This window comes from Neopsephotus bourkii, unplaced genomic scaffold (assembly GCF_033783945.1).
Source record: "Neopsephotus bourkii isolate Nb327-2 ecotype Australia unplaced genomic scaffold, CSIRO-AGI_Nbou_v1 NB_941, whole genome shotgun sequence".
NCBI classification, from domain to species: domain Eukaryota; kingdom Metazoa; phylum Chordata; class Aves; order Psittaciformes; family Psittacidae; genus Neopsephotus; species Neopsephotus bourkii.
Window position 1 is genome coordinate 2,580,521 of NW_026901435.1, and position 20,456 is coordinate 2,600,976.

The window sequence follows — 20,456 nt, forward strand, 5'->3', positions numbered from 1 at the left end:
ACTTCCCCGAGCACTGCTGTTATTATATACCATACATCTTCCACAGACATACAAGACTTAAGGTGAGTGGGGAACAAAATGTTTTGTATAAATGCTAGTATTGAAGACTCCTTCATCTTCTGAAGCTGTTGTGCCTGAAGAAGCGTCAAATAGGATGAGAAAATTTACTAAAAGAACTATTGCTTGTCTTCACACTCAGCTGCTTCTCCCAGATCAACACTTTCAGCTGCAAAGGATTTCTCTGAATAGATATACAATATCTGTGGTCCAGCCCACAGAGGTTTTACAGCAGAGAGAAGTAGAGGAAGAAAGGGAGGAAGAAAATAAAAATGGAAAACCTTGAGTGTCCTCATGTGCTGAGAAGGCTGAAAGAAGAAATATTCTCTCCACTGCACTTCAGGACTGTCATATGCTGTGACGCATTTCCCCTTCCGGCAGCTCCTACACAAGGTACTTTGAAACAAGCACTTGACTTATGGCTTTACTTCTGTTTTGTAGCTCAGGCCATATGAAGAACTTGTGGAATCATAGAATCGACTGGGTTGGAAAAGACCTTTAAGATCATCAAGTCCAACCATTACCTCAGTGACAATGCTGAAAGTCCTCAGCTGAAGAACACTGGCAAGACTTGATAGTATCAGATAAGAGTCGTGGGTGTCCTGGCAGTGGGCTTGCATTAGCTCTAATGATGTACTTGGGATGTGGCAGTCAATTTTGTTATATTTGTCTTTTTGGAGCCAAACAAAACTTTTTCTGTAGTATTCTATGTCTCATAAGAGAGGGGGATATCAGTTTTTGGAAGAAGGGAAAAGACAAAGCAAAGTGGTGACAGTTGAAAATACTGTTACAGCATAAATATAATAAGCTACTTGGGTAGCCATTTTGTATTAAAAAATAAGCGAAGCCCAGATGACAGTGTTCATAGCATCATGGAACAATTCGGGGTTGAAGGGACCTTAAATATCATATAGTTCCAATCCCCCTTTGCCATGGACAGTGACACTTCCACTAGACCAGGTTGCTCAAAGCCAAGGTTGTTCAATCTGGCCTTGAACACTTCCAGGCATGGGGCATGCAGAACTTCTCTGGGCAACCTGTTCCAGTGCCACACCATAAAGAATTTCTTCCTAATATCTAATCTAAATCTACCCTCCTTCAGTTTAAAGCCATTCCCCCTTGTCCTGTCACTACATGCCCTTGTAGAAAGTCCCTCTCCAGATTTCTTCTAGGCCCCCTTTAGGTACCGGAACCTGCTTTAAGATGTCCCCTGAACCTTCTCTTCTTCAAGCTGAACAAACGAACTCTCTCAGCCTGTCTTCATAGCAGAGGTGCTCTAGTGTTGACTTGTGATTTTAGCAATGACTACTAAAACTGACGTTTTCCATGAAAGGCAACGAGCTTCTCCTGTTTTTCAGCTGAGGCGCATTTTAAAGTGCTCAAGCTGCTCCTCAGGTATGTTAAGGACAGCTGGTGGCAGCGCTTCCTTTTACTAAAAGCAGGGTGTTCCAGTGCTCCTTTGTCTTAGAAATTAACTATCTGCTTATGTACATGCATCCTTTTTAATTCCTCAAGCCATCTTCAGACTTGATGCACCTCAACATTTTTGTCCAAATAGATTCCCAGAAAATCATCTCTTGATAGTTTACTAACAACTGAAATACATTAAATGTCCTCCTACAATGACTTTTAAATTCTCACCGTTTGCATGCCTAATTCTCTACCTTTTTATCTTTTAATCAGTTTCGAATGCCAGGATAAAAGTTTGACATTTGACCCATAGTTAATTAGTTTCCTTAATAGCCATAAAAATAACTTAGTGAAAATAAAAATAATTTACAACTTACCAGCCTACTTTACCTATTAGTCTGCTGACAAGAATTCTAATATGTAGAGAGACAACTTTCTCATACAAAATCTCTTTGTCTCTATTACCTTCCCTCTAAAACACACAAATAGCAGGAGCCAGTCCTTCAGCATCACTTAACTAATTAATTTGAAGCTGTGCTAATTTACATCAGTTGATGACTTGACCAGAAGCATACAAGTCTAAGAACCTCATCAAAAAATCCCTTCTCTTGCAATTAGACCTTAATTGCATACGTAGTTCCAGTAGTAATAGTAGTGAGTTAGGCAAAGTGAGCACTTCAACTTGTGTCCCAGTGATGCCAAGTGCATGCTCTCTTTCTGGATAAGTTTGCTGACATTCACTTTGATGTCATATTTCTGTCTGGTGGTTTTCCTGGGAGCTGCCCGAGAAGCATGCAGGCATGCACTAACTATTGGTGACCAGACTCTACTTGCTTTTGAGATAGCTTTTCTCTGTAATAATGGAGAAAATCTGCAGGGCTTTAGCTCAAGCCAAACCTGTAAGCAACATGTTGGTTGTTGGGTTGTAAGAGTGATATGTGTTAATATATGTGTGTCTGTACATGAGGGTTTTTTTTCACTGCTATTGTCAGATACTTGGGTGTGAGTAGAGCAGTAGTTTTGAGTTGTTAATACCTGGGTAGTGGCCCAGGTGGTTATGTAGCTTGATGATCGTGTGCCTGAGGCAGGGAGCCTAGGAGCAGTCAGGCAGCTTCAAATCAACTCATTCCCACATGGACTTCTTGTGGGGTGACCCTAATTAAAAATGCTTTATATTATGCAACAGTATATAAAATAAAATATCAATGTAAGCCTTAGAGTCAGAAGCTTCTCAATAGATACTCGTAAATATGTCTGAGAAGCTCACCACCATATTTTTTTAAAAGGCCTGGGTAAGACTGCCATTATGTCTAGACATAATGCTACTAGAAAATATTTACTTCGAAGTAACAAGAAGCAAATACTGATGACAAATATTTGGGGGTACTGAATTGCAAATAGAAATAAGTGTCAGCTTCATCATTAAAGCAATATCCAATGTTGATACCTTGTGAAAGGTATCATTGGAGAAGGTAATGTTGTATTTCCTTTCTGCAAGTGAGCACTGAAATGGTGGTGTTAATTTCAGCCAGGGTATTTTGTGTGGTTTTAGAAGGATGGTTTAGTGCTTTCATTCCTTTCTACTTGTTTGTTGTACAAATGGCAGCCTAAATACTTTCATAACTACAGATAAGCAGAGGACATATTCCCTGGGATCTCTCAGACAGGAAAAATCACAGCGTGTGGCAGTATAAATATTGTACTGAACATTTGCTGTGTCTTCAGAGACCTCTGATAAACTCAAGATCAGAAACATAAACCTTCCTTATTTAAGACTGTGCCTAAATAATAGAGCCTGGCCTTCTAATTTAAATACAATTTATTTTGGAGGGGAGTGACTAATTTACAGAAGAGTAAAAGCGTTAGCTGTCTTGAATTTATTCTTTGTGATTTTATCTTTCATCATTGAGGTTTTAGATCTTCTGAGGTGGAGTATTTCCTACACTTATGTACAGGATGCTGCAAAACATGAGACAGTATAACTGATCATGTGTGGACAAATGAGCTGCCTGTTTTCATTACTAATTATAAAAAAAAAAAAAAGTCTATTTAAGCATGAGACACAGAAATAGGCAGCTTGATCAAGTGCACATGTACCGGAAAAGTTCATATGAATATGAGTATTTTTCTAAGGGTAGGGGAAGTCCAAAAATGAAGAGATGTGAGCTAGAGTAACTGATTTTAAATGAAGATACCAATATTTCAACCTCAACAGAAGGGATTTACAGCAAGCACAGTGAAAGTGGAGAATTAATCTTAAAATTAATTATTTCCATTAATTGAGGTAGCTGTCCTAATGTAAAATCTTCCTTTACAGGATGTGTGTCTGAAGCACTCTCTCAGTATGAAGTGATAACAGAAGAGGGTTTAGAGAAGTCAGTGGAAAGAGAAGAATCAAACTGATGACATCAGGCAACATGATCCAAGTATGTACCACTGAATTCAGGGCAGAGTTAGCTCAACAATTAATTGTAGCTTCCAACCTATTGTTTAAAATATGTGTTTTTCTTTTTTTTTTTAATTTAATTTTATTTTATTTTTATTTTGAATGGTTGGGAAGTGGCAAATGAAACACCAGTCTTTTTTTCAAAGGGTTGCAGAGAAACTATGGAACAGTACCTCTGACTTTTGTGCTGGACAATTCAGTAGAAGCTGTAACAAATGATGGAAAAGAGTAAGCAGGTGAAATACAACACAAGGGAGAAGAGTCAAGGCAGATTTCGTAGACTGAAGTCACAAATCTCTTCTAGCTCTTTGAAGCATATGTGAATAATAGTGATGCAATTAATAAATTTACAAAAAGCTTTCAACAATAGTTTTTACAAAAGGCTCTTGATGAGATTAGGATGTCACAGATTCATAACTGCTTAAATGAAAGAAGCCACAGGGTAGGAGTAAATGATGGCTGTCTCACAATAGAGAGGAGTGTCCACAGCTCCAGATTCTGTGCTGTTTAGTGTATTCATAAATGATCTGAGAAGGGGGGTGAATGATGTGGTCACAACTGCTGCTTGATGAGACAAATTTCAGAACAGCTAAAACTCAGATCGACTGCAAAGAGCATTAGAAGGATTACTTGATATTAATTGACTGTAAAATAAAAAATGGCAAATGAAATCTGAGGCCCATATACTTTATGGAATGCACCTGGGAAAAACAACACCAAATATATGTACAAACTGCTAATTTTCTTACTAGCTATAACAAATTGAAGTTGTTATACAGAATTTTCTGAAAAGAAAAAAAGAATTGTTATAATGAACAATGAAAATTGAAAGGCAAATGTAATGTTAGAAGTTGTAAGGAAAGGAATGAGGATAAAAATATCATTTTGTCATGGTTACTTATATGGGGTGTTGAATAGGGAGCTCATTTGTGATCCCTTTATCTCAAAAAGGTATACTGGAATTAGAAAAGGTACAGAGAAGGACAATAACGTTAACCAGAAATCTGAAATGGCTTCTGCACAGGGAGAGATTAAATGAGTTATGGCTTTTAGCCTGGAAAAGAGACTACTGAGATGTTTGTGGTGCAGTTCATTTGGGGATGACTATTCTCTGTCTCACAGCCTGTGCAGTGTGGGCAGCGTAATGGTGCTATTAGACATCTGGCTTAAAGTCAAGAGAAAGTACTTTTTCACACAGCCTGTGATGCAGCTCAGGAACTCATTGCCATATGATGTATCGGATGTAAAAGTAGAAATACATTGAGGAAACTGGATGGGTTTGGAGCAGAAAGGCCATAACTGTCCCCTGGAATGGAGCAGCTTCAAACACCTGCTTGCTGGGAAGATGAGCTGTGGTCAACAGGGCTCTCTGTGTGCATCTGCTGATAGCCATTGCCAGAGACTGGCTACAGGAACAAATGGACCTTTAGTCTGACTGAAGTGTCTTAAAATATTTATGTTTATATCCATTCTGTTGGTTGTATGGAATTAACCCTGTTCTTTGCCGTTGACTGGGTGACCAAAGGCTGGCCTGTGCCAGAGGACTCAGGTGCTTGCTGTGACTCAGACCTTTTGCCAGTGGAAGGCTGTGGCTCTGTCAAGCTGTACACTAGCCCTGCTTTCAGGCTTCAGTAGTGTTTTTGTCACTGTCTTAGACTTTCTTTTTGCCTCCCAAGCCTTGATTTTCCAAAGAGTTGGGTTTTAACTCTGTTCTTTGTAAGTAGAGGGTGGTGCTTGGAGGAAGCACATAAGCACAATTCCACCACATCTGAATGTTAGTCTTATAGCAGGAAGTCTTCTTGTGTTACTACCCAGCATGCAGTAAGCAGTACAAGCTCTGCAGTAGGATCTTTCTCTGCCTGCTTCGCATGGTAGAAGGAAAGGTGTCCACTAATAAAGCAGGTGATTCATTATGGTATGAACCAGACTGAGTATGACTCCTTCGTAAATAACTTCTGGCTATGTTTACTAGCAGACAGGTGGAAGCTCCTTATTTCTATGCATTAATGACACATGCTTATCAAAGAATGATAATGCAATGGACAAACAAATGGCATTTCCAGTATTAATATGTGAATTACATGCTAAGAAGAAATGATCAAGGACTCCTGAAATACAGCAGTGAGCACTAATTTAATCCCTTGCCTGTCAATATGCCCTGTGTAGATAGCTCTCCTAAAAGAACATTTGTTTGAACAGCCTTTGGGTGCTCATTGCCTAGAAATGTTTGTATGTTAGTCCTGGCTTGGGAAGAGTGGGTAGAATACTAAGGCAGATTTCCTTGTGAGAAGATATGCAAATAATTACCTTTTGCAAACACATCCAGCCCTATCTTGGAAACTTAATGTGCAGCTGTGTTTTGTTCCTGGTATTTTTTCCTGGAAATGTGTTCCAAGACTTTGGTCTCCAGATAGCTGGAAATCTCATTTCTTACTGACCGTTTTCTTCATATCCACACTGTTTGTGAGCTTGGAAAGTTCTTTTGGGTTTTCTCCCTGAAGTGTTTGTAGCACAATTTTGCCCTGTCTCAAGATGTGGCATCTTTGCTTTTTTAAAGCTGAATAAGTAATTTTGTAATAGTGTCCCCTTAGAAGATGCCTCTCCATTTCTTCACTTCTAACCAGTATCCCCTGAACATGTGCCAGTCTGAGTTTCTCTTTCTTTAACATATCTCTTAGGAGATGTAAGTGTTGTGTGAGCTGAGGCCTTCCCTATCAGAGCCACCAATGCTACTCCTCTGCTTTCTGTAGGTAAGATAAAGATGACTATGGAGAGTGGGGAGATTATGGACACTTGTACAATATATCTTTCCAGATCAGGCATCTCCAAGTGAAAAGATCCTGGTGGAATAGAAAAAAACCATTCAAAATAAGCTACATGAGGAATAGCTGGAGTGGTATCCGAGGAATACCAGAGACTTGGGTAGAACCCTTGCACCTGACAAAAGGACTTTTGCAAGCCCAGCCCCTGGCCACCCAGCATAGTGCTCTTCTGTGTGACTCATGGCTGGATGTGTGCAATATTTAGGATTCCTTTTCCTTACTGGAGCTATGCAGAAGGATTATAATGAGGAAGAATCCCATTCACATAGTCTTTTAGCAGCTGCTTTCTGTTGACTGAAGGAGTGAATTGCAAATTATTTCCTAACTTCAGTTTTCCTTTGCTTATTTATTTGAATTTACTAAGAAGAGCTGATAGATACTGGAGAAAGTAGTGTCTGGTGGATAAGACTCAGTAGGAATCTCCCCTACCCAGAGAGGGAAATTTGTACTGAAGTCCCTTTGGAATTGGCTTGATCGAAGATTTAGATGATACTGTCTTGTATCTAGCACTGCAAGAAGTATCAGTTTTGGAGAAAGGATTCCTACATGCAGGTAGGAATAGCAGTTAACCCCTGGCAATGGCAAGAAGCAATTCTGACATGCAAGGCACCTTAAATGCTATGACAACCTTCACTTTCTGGAAATGTGAGGTACTATTTGTTCTACTGTGCAGCAGGCATGGTGGTGCGGTGTAGTAATAGCTGGTCAGAGGAGTAGATATTTTCACTTTTAAAACTGTCTAAAATTTAGTCAACAAACTCATTTCTGCTTAATGCTCTTACGTTTACTCTCTTAAGTTTTAAAAGAAGGCCTTTAGACTGAGGCACAAATAATTTCCTTTGAAGTCCCACTTCTGAGTGCGATTCAATTCCAGTGAGATGCTGAAGAGGGCTGGGGAGGGTGTTTTATTCATTGAGAAGCTAAAGGGAGACTTGAGGTGATCTCTCTGCTTCTGATGAAATTCATTGCTTTATCTGTAAGCTCTTAAATCATTCCTGGCAGAGGTAACATTATAAAAATAATTCTGAAGAACAAAAGTTCTTGCCCTTGGAGTACACTGCATTGCACCAAATAGTAGGCATTTATTATGGTTTTCTTTTTCTTAGGGAGGCTACATAAAAACTTTAGTTTCCTTCATAGCTTTGAGAACTGCATGGAAACTTTAGTATCCTTTAGGTTTCTTTATCAGTTTTTGCAAGTGGGTAGGTCTCTTTTTTTCCTCTTTGAATACTTTGTGAAATAAGCTACACAAAGGATAGCCAGAGTGGTGACTGGTGAACCCCAGGGACTTGCTTGTGGCACTTTGGGTTCATCCCTCTTCCGCTTTAAGAACGTTTGGTGAACCTAGCCCTGGCTTGCCATTCACCACCCCTGTGGCAATATGTGCTCAAGGGGAGCACTGCACAGCTCTTCCCATGTACTTGGTTGCAGCAGATGGTGGCACAGACTTAGTTGTACATGAGTGTTTAAATGGGGATAAAATAAATCCTTTTCCTATGGCTTACTCCTTTGGCAGGCAGATGAACTCTGGGGACATAGACTTTACTGCAAGATAATACAAAGGGAATTTTGTGGGGGTCTGTGTGACTCCGTAACACCCTCAGATTCCCAAATGAAAGTCTAACACCCTCAAATTCCCATCTAGCAACAGAGAATCTGTGGAGCTGGCTTTCTTACTAAGCGACCAGGAGATGGTTCTTCCTCCTTCTGATGGTTTAAAGAGGTATAAGCTGGCACAGTCTCTAAGAATAGATGAATCTGTTCTTAGGATAGTTTACTGGGGGAATTTTTGACAGTAAAGAAAATACTTCAGCTGTGCTGAAGCTGAGTTATGGACATGGAATATATGGAAAGCCTGCTACTTACAAGGTCATCTGTCCCTTTCTGTAGCTTGTTAAAAAAGCTCCCCAAACTCAAGGAGTTAGCAAATAAAGGATGAAGGTCCTTTATGAAGCAAATAATGGTGAACCTATTCAGCTATATTCAGTGGGACCTAATTCAATCTGAATCAAGTTACAAATCTAGATGCACATATAATGTAATTTTGAAGTAACTTCTGTTGGTCATAGTGAGTTTTCAGGACATATTTTGGAGTATCGCTTGGTTCATGTCATTCTGGAGGCATGTCAAGTCTGGTTTAAGAAGCTTGTATAAGTTCTGGTTAGGAGGTTTTCTACTATATTGGTCCAAGGTGCCAGCTGAGGTTTTAGCCAGGAGATTTGGTGGCGAACACACTGCATGGTCCAAGAGGCAAGCAGACAACTAGAAAAAAAGCAGATGGAAAGAGGTGAGCTTTGACCTTTCTCTAAGCAGCTTTTGCAAGCTTCTTCCCAGACTTTAACTCCCTAATGTCTGATTTCTATAGCTTTAAAATATATATATTAAAATATCAACTTTGTGCAGCTGTTCCAGTTTTTATTTATCTTTGATTATATCGCAATGATTCCTGCCATGGACTTTTGATACTGTTTCCCAGAATTCCACAAATGGCTTGAAACAGGAGCTAAGAATGAGTGTCTCAGCCACAGTGTCTACTACTGTCCTCTGAGCAGCAGCTTAATCTATGTGACAGGTGAAGTCTTCTAATAAAAAAGCCATTGTACTGCATACACCTGATTTGTTAGCCTGACTTGCAGAAGGTAATGAGTAATCCTCACCTTCAGATCAGTTCTGAGGCATAGTAAGATGTCTGGAGGCTTTCTAGCAGCAAAGGTTTTAGTATAATATACTAATTTATAGTATAGCAGTCTGTTTAGAATAACTCAGCTTGACACATTGTTTGTCTCTGACCTGTATATTCTCTCATATGGACTGTGATAACAGTGACTTTTGAGGATGCTCCTTGTTACCTGATAAAGGATTAATAGCATTATTTGGGAATCTGAAGGGCAGCACAGAACAGAGGTATTTCCTCGAGGAGACAACTTCCTGATGTTTGGACAGTGTGAAGCTCACTAGTGGTTTTTTTTTTTTCCAGGCATCAGGGAATTCAGCTTTGTTGAGGAAACTTAAATATAGTATCAAACCACTGCATCACTTTTGCTTCCCTCTGGTTGTTGTTATGTGGCTGAGAGTCCTATGGGTGGGCAAAGTCTACGGGTGCCAGGATGCCTTTGGAAGCATTGAACAGGAAGGCTGCTCTAACATGTGTGGGGTTGTGAGCAGGCAGTTCCAAAGGCTTTTAAAATCTCTGTTGTAACCCCCAGACTGTACTTTTTTTTCAGTTCCATGCCGCTGCTTTTATTAAATAATCTGCCACGAGTGTAACATTCATCTGGATGTGAAACCTTTAAGGGGCTTTCAGGTGGGGAGGGAAAGCGATACTGTGTTCAAAGATGGAGTCTGTCAAGGAGCCACCTGCAGTCTTAATGGCCATGCTGCTGTCCTTTATGTTCATGGCCAAAGCATGCATCTCAACTGATGTTAATCAGCACTGGAGAAAAGTCACCGACAACCTCTTAAAGAAGCACTGAATTTGGGCATCCAAATGGAGAAGTTTGTAGTCTTGACTGCAATAGGCTCTATGTAGGGAGCAGCCTATGGAGCAGTGTATTGTACTCATGAGTGAACCATGAGCTTGCTGTGTGATCAATAAAGCTGGTCTCATACACCAGCGGCTTTACTGGAGTCACCTGTATAGACGTGACTAGAATCCATCCATAATATGTATCTGCTCATGCAAACTTGCCAGGATACAAAAAGATTTATGTGGCAAACATGATAAGGAGGTGGCATTTCATTATTTCTTAGGTTTAATTTTCCCACTAGTGTTACTGTTGAAGTACTCAAGCCAGATAATCAAACTGAGATCCTGGTCTGTGTTTCAGCACAGTGGCCTTGATGAAGTCATGGTGGCAAAGCTCTAACTGATTTCAAAGAGGGCTGTCTGTCATCCAGAGCGATAAACCCCCCCGTCCCTAGCACTAAAACCATTTTTGACTTAGCTTGTCATGCTTTACCTACCACTTTATTGGTAAACATCTTTCATATTGTAAGCAATTCTACAACGTATATAGAGGTAGTAAAACAAGCAGTGATTCTGTAACTCTTAAAATTCACTTAGAATGATGACACATTTCATTTTACCTTGTCTGACTTCCAAGGGAAAAAAGTATTAAAAGTTTTGTGTTTGAACATTTTCCTTAAAGAGAGTTCTGCCGTGTGTAGTATCTTATTTGATCTGGCTAAGTGTATTTCATCTCTCAAGTAATGTAATTACATGTATTTAATAGAAGTAATTCTTATCCCTTACAACCAAAATATTCTTTCCATCAGATAGATACAAAAAATACTTAAAAGAATTTTGGTGTTTGCTTTCAATTTTTAAGATTTTAAAATATAAATAAGTGTCACTCATTTTGTGTTTGGAAACTGGGCTGTAGGAAGCTTCATGTAATTTTTGAGAATGGAGAAGGTATGTGTGGAGGTGTGTGTATATACTTATATTAATATATATGTATGCACACTTGCCTGGGAGCATTTGACATGCATATAAGTGTGTATTCATAGACACCCCCACAGATAGCAGTGCAGAACTTCATTTGCAGGATTAGTGCCATCTGACTAGCACCTTATGCTGCCCCAGCACCAGAGGAGGACAGGGTCTTGTAAAAAATATAGCAAATAGGTTTAAAGAGGAAGGAGGGAGGAAGAAAGAAAGTGTCCTGGGTTTAGCAATAGAGTCAGTTTTTCTCCTCCTTGGTAGCTGGTGCAGCGTTGTGTTTTGACTTTCAGCCTGGGAAAAGAGCTGATGACACTGATGTTTTTAGTTGTTGCTAAGTAATGTTTACCCTGAACAAGGACTTTGTGAGTCTCATGCTCTGTCAGGGAGGAGGGGAAGCCGGGAGGAAGCAGAGACAGGACACCTGACCCAAACTGACCAAAGAGGTATTCCATACCACAGCACATCATGCCCGGGATGTAACTGAGAGTTACCCAGAAGGGCTAGAGGACTGCGAGGTTGGATTAGGTATCAGTTGGTGCTTGGTTGGGCTGGGGGGGTGAGTTGTCGGTCGGCAGGTGATGAGGTGTTGTATTCTCTTCCCTTGTTACCTCCTTTATCATTATTATTATTGGTGGCAGCAGTAGTGATTTGTGTTATACCTTAGTTACTAAACTGTTCTCTTCTCAACCCGTGGGAGTTACATTCTTTCTGATTCTCCTTCCCATCCCTCCGGGAGCAGGGGGAAGGCAAAAAGGGGGGGGGGGGGGGGGGGGGAGTGAGTGAACGAGCTGGCTGGCTGGGTTTAAACCGCGACAGGAAGGAAGGTGAAGATGATATAAATTATCTGTGGGCCCGGCATGGTGGTTCTGAATCATTAGAAAACACCTTTAATAAGTAATGTGGGTTGTCACTGACTGCTGTTAACATGTAAACATCATTATTTGGCTGATCGATATCGCAGCAGAAGCAGGTCTTGAGAGATCTGAAAGAGAAGATTCCCATCAGATCTTTTTCAAAGGGTACATTTTCTCCTTTAAATCAGTTGGAGTTTCCTGAGCTGAATCATGAATAGCAACCTTTTCTGATGAAGTTCAGAGCCCCACAGCACCGGGAGCAGGATGAAAGCAAAGCTTGAGAGACTTGCCATACACTCAACCGCACAAGGGCTCACCCTGAAGTTGTCTCATGTTTTCTGGAGGACTGTTGTGTGTAAATGAGACATGGCTGTGCGATATAAATTCCCTGCTCAGCATGTCCTGGGAATGTTTTTAAGGATTATGTGGGGCAGGCTGTGGTCAGAATGACCTGAGGAGGTCTGTGCTGCCAGTCCTGGCAAGCAGAGAACTGAGGGAGGTGCAAGCCTTGCGAATCGAACAAGCTTCAATCAAATACTTTAAAGGGGGTAAAACTGTATTGCTAAGCCTGATGGCTCTGTTGAAAACTCTTTCCGAGTGTGCACATGCTGCACAGAACCAAATGACACTTCTTACTGGATTATATCTCAAGAAGAATAGTTAATTTAGTTCAGTATTCAAATTGCTGTTTAAGCCTTGAATTTAAGGTTAAGATGGTAAATTTCAGTTAGATATGGATGGAACAGGTAAGAGTGGATTTGTTTGTTTGTTTAAATAGAGTTTGTGGTTTTATCTCATTTACAAGATCTCACCTGTACAGATTTAGGGATTAGAGTCTCAGAAATAGGTATCTCTAGCTTCTGCTGAGTCTAGTTCAAGGCAGGTACCTACATTGAGGTACACTGAGGACACAGGTATAAGTACCGCATTCATTCTTCTCTAGACAAAGACAGGAGATCCACTTGGGCTAGCATCTAGCCTTTTATACCTTCACCTATGTCTGATTCAGGCTGCTGAAGGAAGCATTTATGGACACCTTTTTTATCACTGCAGCAATCACACAGTGAAAGTGGGGCTTTTTCTTACACTCTTCCTCCATGAAGGCTGAATCCAACATTTCTGTCTGAGTGGAAATGGGACTTCTATGTTTGGACGTGGTTTACCATGACTCACTGCAGAAGAGAATTACTCATCTGCTGCAAAACATCAGTGAGGCCGTTCTAGATTCAACCTGCTAAAAACTGAACGTGATACAGTATTGGTTGCTAGTTTGGCCGATGTCTAACTGATCTAAATGTTATTAGAACACCCAGTTTGATGAGATTGAGTTTAGAGAGATAATAAGATTATTGAAAAGATATTGAAATATCATATTTATATCCTGTATGGAAAGTCCATTATCAGAAATGAATGTTCAGTTCATAAAAACTGTTACTTTCTTTACTCTTAATAGTTTATTGGTAAATGAAGCAGGCAGCTCTCTGTCTTCTCTTGTATGGAATAGCTCAAAGAAAGAAAGATATTACTTAAACGGCAAATGCCATTGCCTCTTTTGTTGGTTTTTTTTTTTTTAGCTTAGTGACCTTCAGAAGTTTTCTGAGGATCACTCAGATAAAAACTGTACCAAAAGATGAGTCACAGAAGAGCTTGGGGACAAGCAGCACCTGTTGTGCCTGCAACTCCTTTCTTTGCTCTCAGTAAATGTGATTCAGACCATTTCTGGGGTGGATGCGGTAGTTTTGCTTTCAGGCTACTGGAAAGCAGACTCCTGCTGTTTTTTCCAAGGAACTGGTTTTCTCATGGCAGTGGGTTTTATTTTCATTAGGTGTAGGGTTTTTCTTCTTTTCTAGCTCTCAGGTGTGGAGTAAGAGGTTCCTTGCTGTTTTCTGGCTTCCCATCTCAGTATCCTCCTATGGCACACCGTGACATGGCAACTAAGCAACTCTTCTGCCCTGCCTCCACAGGCATGCTATTTCAGCTCTGTAATTTTTAGCTAAGTGGATGATTTTCCTCCTTCACTTCTTTCTCTGACATGTAAGTAATTCCCCATCCCACCAAATAAATCAAAAGCAGCATGAGTTGGAAGATGTCAGGTGCGAATGACAAGAAAAACAAATAAATAACCCCTAAACCCCCTCCCAGATCTCAGATTTTGAGCTTAGTCCTGTCCTTGAGTAGTTTTCTGACTCACACTGGGTTCCATATAGTGACAACTGTGAACTGTGTCTTCTGAATGTATTACAGGTTTGCAGCCTTTTTGTAGCACTGAAGTCAGATCAGAAGAAAAGCGAGGTGAACCAGAGGCTGTGACAATGATGTCTTGACAGGGTCCTGAGCACCTTTATTCTCATCAGCCAGCTTACCTTCCCCGTTGCCCTCTCCCTTTCCTACTACAACCTTTTTCTTCTCAAAATTTAGTTCCCCTCTTCCATACCTAATCTCTCTCTTTCTGTCTCCGAGTCCTTTCATAATGATTTCATGTGCAGTCCCACTTAACTGTGTCTTCCCTCACCCCACCCTCCTTCACTTATTCCTGCAAATAACAGGTTTGCCCAACTTTTGATTCAATGACAGGTTTTTATTTTAGCCTTTTTGTTCTGAGCAACCAAGAATCATAAAAACGCACTGCACTTGTCTGTCTGTCTGTTGATCGGTGGTTCACAATCCTGACAACACTGGCCCCAAACTTTTGGATGTAGGAGATAATTTCATCTAAGCTTGTTGGAAAGGCAAAGATACAAGAAAAATAATAAACCTCTACAAGCTTTGTGAAAATAGTTGGTCATGTAGAGGAGGAAGAAGATTCATGCCCCATCAGGGGAGAAGGTGATGTGGAGTCATGTTGCTTAGACATAAGAGAGTCAGAGGAGAGCACAGTGTTGAGATACAGATCAGCAGGAAACCAGGTTTTGTCACCTCTGCTGCTCATACAGCTAGGCATTTAATTCCTCTCTCTCTCTTCAGAAACATTTAACTGTTCTTCTTTACTCCCATGTGTCACTGTGTTTGAACCATTTATTTATTTATTTATTGCACTGTCAGTTATGATTTATTTAGTTTTTTGTTGATGCTGCTTATTGCATTGAAGACTTCTGTGACCTCTATGATATGGAGTCTGTCACCTGAGTTTTCTTCACTGCCTATTTTTATGTCCATATGTCAGAAGCGAAATAACGGCTGTGGTCCTAAGTGGGAAAAGAACTACTAATGGATTAGGTTGTATCAAATGGATTGTGTAACGAGGCTGATGTTCCCAGAACTAACCACAGTAAACCTGAAATTTATTGGTGGTAGAACTGAAAGTCACAACCCAGAGAGGAATGTAATGGTTAGATAGACTCAGATTTGCTATGGAATAATAGTCCCATTCTTTTTTATTTTTCTCTTCTGTCAGCTAAGAAATAAACCTCTAACATCACATCTTTCTCAAGACATCATTCAAAGATAAAAAGAGGTGATTTTGTTCACATCACATCTATTTCCAATGAGAGCTATATCAAGAGATTAAGTAGATATCTTCTTTCTGAAAAACTCAGATTAAAATCTACTGGCTGCCAGTGTCCTTCCAGATGACAGAATGTGTTAAAGAGTACAACCTGGTTGATTCTTTTATAAGTAAGTGAAGGAGGCTGTGAATTTATGTGCTTTGTTTAATAAGGTCCCTAGCTTGTGGTTTTGGAAAATGGTGGCAGTAAAGCTGTACTGTTTCAGAGTTATGGGAGCATATCTCTCTGGTTCTCACTAGACAAACTTCCAGTCTGCATAATCTCAGATTTATTAGCATCAATAACATTTAATATCTAAAATTTTCATAAAGTTTTTTGGCTTTAAAGTGCTACAGTAATCACTTTCTCCTGTCTCAATGTATTCATGGTAAGTTTGCAACACATTGCTCGTAGAAATGATTCAGCAAGAGGAGCATGGTGACTCCTGTTGCAAAGCAATTTACTAATGAGCTGAGTTTATCTTTTATTCAGAATTTGACTTCTCTTAGGTAGTATTTATGTAGCTAAGCTTATAAGCAAACTCAGATCAAAATACAGATAGGAAACAGGCAGTATGTTAGTGGAAGAAAAGGTGAATAATATGGTCAAAGTTGATAAGAAAAAACAGATGAAATAGTCTTTTGAAATTTTATTTATTTTTCTGAAAACCCATTTTGGAGGAAAAGATGTTGAGAGACCATGTTGAGACATCCTATTGAACACTGTCTCCACCTGTTCTACTGAACAGAGCTATTCAAAAGTTGCTTGTCAGAGGAGAAGAGGCAAGTGGGAGTATTTTCAGGTTTCAAAAATTTTCCTTTTGGTTACAATGCAGAATTAAAATCTCAAAAGTCTTGGTGGTTTAGCTTAAATTTAAAACCAAAATACTTTGAATACACAAATTGTAACTTTTTTCCTCAAATGAAACCATAGAAGAATTTGAAAACTTGCATTTCCCTTTTTGAAGAATTCTGTCAGGGCTGTCTTTTCTACAGAAATTTTTAGCAAGTCAAGATTTGCCAGTAGGTAGGTGGGAGCCACTAGTTGCAAAATGTCTCACCTGCTCTACAGAGATGTCTGAGATGGCTTTGACTGCAATGAGGAAGAGCATTCTCTGAAATGGATGAGTTGTGCTCTCTGCTTCTTCTTATCATCTTGACCAGAAGTGGTAGTGCATGCTCAGAGCTTCAAGCAGCCACTGATGTCCGTTTTAAGAAAATACAACCAAATTGCCTGCATAATTTATCGAGATGTTATAAAAATTTCAATGCAAAATTTTTGAAGAACACTTTGACTTATGGCCTCTTCATTATGAGCAAAGTTTAATGTGATATTAAATACATGTTAAACTATTTGGTGAGAGGGTAATCAAAAGGTATGAATTACTCGGAACTCTGCATGGTTGGCATGTTTCCTCTTTAGATAACCCTTAACAGTTTCACTGTCAGCTCTGCTGTGATATATCCATTTATTTATTGGTTATTTCACTTCATTATGAGCTGTTCCCCTGCTACCCTAGTGCTGCCCAAAGTTGGAACAAAAAGGCAGACAGTCTTCTTTTGTTTTGTTGGAAATAAAAAATACCTGTAGAAGAGAACAGGACCGAGCAATATGTAATGGTCACTGTCAAAGTGGAACAACTGATTGTGTCATTTTGTCACTGTGTGCAGTCTGAAATCAGTCTAGCTCTGCAGTTAAAATAAATGCACCAATAAGATACCAATTTTTTGCCTTTAAAATTTTCTGGCTTTTAGTAGCCTGGAGGAAATTTTTCCTCTCAACTTTAGCAATCAAATGAAGCTGATACAAAAGTTTACCTACTGTTGTGCAGGCTTACTACACCTACTGGGTATTCAGAAGGCTTGCCTCTACTCAGTGATTGTGGGGGTAGCATAAAAATGTATTTAAATCTGTATAACTATTATGTTGATATGAGTATTAATTGATACCACCTATAAATATATTAATGCCTTTCTATTGATATAACTGTATCTGTCTGAGTCTGCTGCAGTAATTTAGTTAAATCAGTTCATTACTGATTTAGTGTAAAGTAAATGCTAGATACAGAAAAGGGCAGGTAATTTCTATCGGTACTTGGAAAACTGCTGACTTTTCCAATCAACAGCAGATGTCTATGAATAGAATAGGCATTCTTACAAAAACTGCAGTAAATGAAATGTCACTTTTATTGATAACGATGCTATTTGCTCTAGAGAACACTACTGTTACAGGATCTGGTTCTAGACTTGCTGGTCCTGTCTCCATTATTCTTAAATTTCTCTGAGCAAAGACATCAATTGAGTCCTATAAATTTAATATTTAAGGATCTTGGGGATCATTCCTTAAAAATTTTGCATGAGCTTTTATCAGCATTCTTTGTCAAAATGTACTTGCAGTACAAGACAGGGATGATTTTCTCACTGGGAACAAGGAATTCTTATATTCTTTTTTATTCTGCCCTTGATAAAACACAGTATTGTCTAGGGTTTGTGTAAACTACATTTTCACCTCCTGGGAGTGAAAAAAAAGGAAAAGTATGACACTAATCGAGTTTTCTTGTTTCCTTTCAAGTTTCATCATCGTGACTGTGCTTGGGCATCTGGATGTGATTGTTCTCACTCCTGCCAGGGGACCGTCTCCCACATGCCATTCCTCCCTTCGCCCCCGCCTGCTTCCTCTTCGCCTCCCTCCCAGAAGTCACTTTTCTTGAGAAAGCCATCAGCATGTCCTGCTGCTCTGAGGGCCATTTGCCAGCTGTCTTTGCTCTCAGAGGTGGGTGACATCTGCTTTCCTTCATGGGCTGGTCAGAAAGCAGCAGGCAGAACTGGCATCTTCCAGCCTTGTACCACCCAGAAGGGCAGGAGCAGAGATGTTCCCATGCTGTGTAGGTAACACGCATGCATGGCTGTGGTGGAGAAAGGACTGGTGGGAGGTGGTGGACAATGGAGCAGCTTGAGTAGAGCCGAGGGCCACCCACAACCACCCTGCTCAGCTCAGCTGGGGCGTTGAAAGGCTGTAAAATCTTACACTGGCGAAGAAGGGGAAAGGCATCCAGCTGGCATGGCTGTTCTCTCCCTAGAAGAAAAGACTGTAAATTGCAGTTGTGCTTTGAGAATGACTTGTTGTTACCCTGTTTATCTGCCTGTTTAGAGGCATTTTGTTTTTCTGCTGTTAATAAAAATATTCCTTGTTAAACCATTTGTTTCCTATTTGCCCTTGAGGACAGTTTGCTTACTGAGTCATTTACACTGCTCATTGCTTCAAGATGATTTTCCTTGTTGCCTGGGAGAGGACTTGAACTGTACTTTAGTGTAATCTACCCTTAGATGTGAACCCGCCTATTGCTCTTTTCACTTCAGGTCCTGGTAGAAGGGTACAAAATGTCTCATACCAACCACAGCTTGACCTCCAGTGGTTATCCAGTACCTGTTTAAGAGGAGATGGCTGCTATCTGCCAAACTCACTCTGCCAGATTCAAAGTGACGACTGAAAGGAGAAAGGCTCTTTGTCCTACCAAACTCAGGATACCAATCAGTTCTGGGGGAAGGTGTTTGAGAGGCAACCAGACCCAACACCTTGGAAGGTGAGCTTCTTCTTATGCTTAGTCCTGCTTTACCTGCAGAAGGGTTTTCAATGAATGAAACAGTTGCAAAGAGTATGTTAATGCCCTTGCATAGTATGGCAGAGATGTAAATATTTTTTAAATTAAATAAATAGAAGGTTGTTGAATTTCTACCAGAGCTTCTAAACCTGCTTAGGACTTCAAAATCAGTTTTAGACCGACGAAAATAAACTCATCAATGAAAGAAAATATTCAAATCCTCCTCCACTCCCCTAAATGAAAGAGGGAAAAAAAAGATATTTCATTTTACTATTAAAATTAAAAGGCTTTAATGGTGAGGAGAAAATGATGGGGGTGACAAATCTTTAAAGACAAAATGAAGTGCTATTTGAAAGATTCTTTTCTTCTTTTCAGATTGTGGTATTTTACAGAGCCTTACAGATGACAAAGCAGCTGCTTCCCTTGTGCTTGGCTGAATGCTTTCTCTGCACACCACTGGGTTGTTTTTGTTTTCGTGTCACATTGATCTTCTCTTGTTGCGCTGCCTCTAACATGCCATTAGGCACCTCTGGCTGCCAATAGTGAGGGAGAAGATCAGGTTCTTGTGGGTAAACTGCCATTAGGCTCTTCCTGACATGACTTATACTATTATGGTCCATGTCTACTCTTTGAGAGTTAGAATCGCTTTATTAGTGTTTTTACTACTCGTACTGAAGGAATTTCTAGGGGCCCTTGTCCAGATCTGTCAAACAGGTGTTACACAAATGATATTAAAACAGCACCTACATCCCAGAGCCTGCCTGCGAACAAGTGAGACAGAAAAAAGGCAATTATTATCCTCAGTTTTCAGCAGCTACCTAAAGCTCTCCAGGGCTGCACAGAAAAATCTGAGCAAGCTCTGAATAGAAGTAGTATGGGTGAAGGAGAATGATACTATATCTATCCTAAAATAACTACCTTCTCACAACCTCTAAGGTAGTGGCATGTTAAAGCAGTAATACAAGCTACTCATAGTGGCTAACACCTGAAAATAGAGTTAATCAGTCATATTAGCCAGCCTGGCATCTCTCATTCATACTAAAGATGCTGGGCTATGTCCCCAGTCCTCCTTTGGATGTCCCCTTAAAATAGCTGTCTGTGTCTGTAATTTCTGCTAGGACATGGCAATGATGAGGCCACTGGCATGTGAGTGCTTTTGTCTATTGTGCCAGTCAATACTGTCTGACGGGTTCTTATTTGCCTCTACTGGTCTGTTGCCTCTTCACTGAGGCTGTAGGTGGCTAGGGCAGTGTTTTCAATCTGTAGAGCACTTCACACAGCAGGGACTCAGTAAATGTTGGGTTTCTAGGTCCTAGGGTAATATATATATTAATAAA

At 40.0% G+C, this 20,456-nt stretch overlaps 1 long non-coding RNA gene across 1 annotated transcript; it reads left to right on the forward strand.

Moving 5' to 3' along the window:
* The first annotated feature begins 364 nt into the window (after positions 1-364).
* On the forward strand, positions 365-14,234 carry LOC133214931 (uncharacterized). The gene is made up of 3 exons (XR_009726271.1): positions 365-450; positions 3,785-3,893; positions 13,608-14,234. It is a non-coding gene; the product is annotated as an uncharacterized LOC133214931 (long non-coding RNA).
* The last annotated feature ends 6,222 nt before the right edge of the window (positions 14,235-20,456 follow it).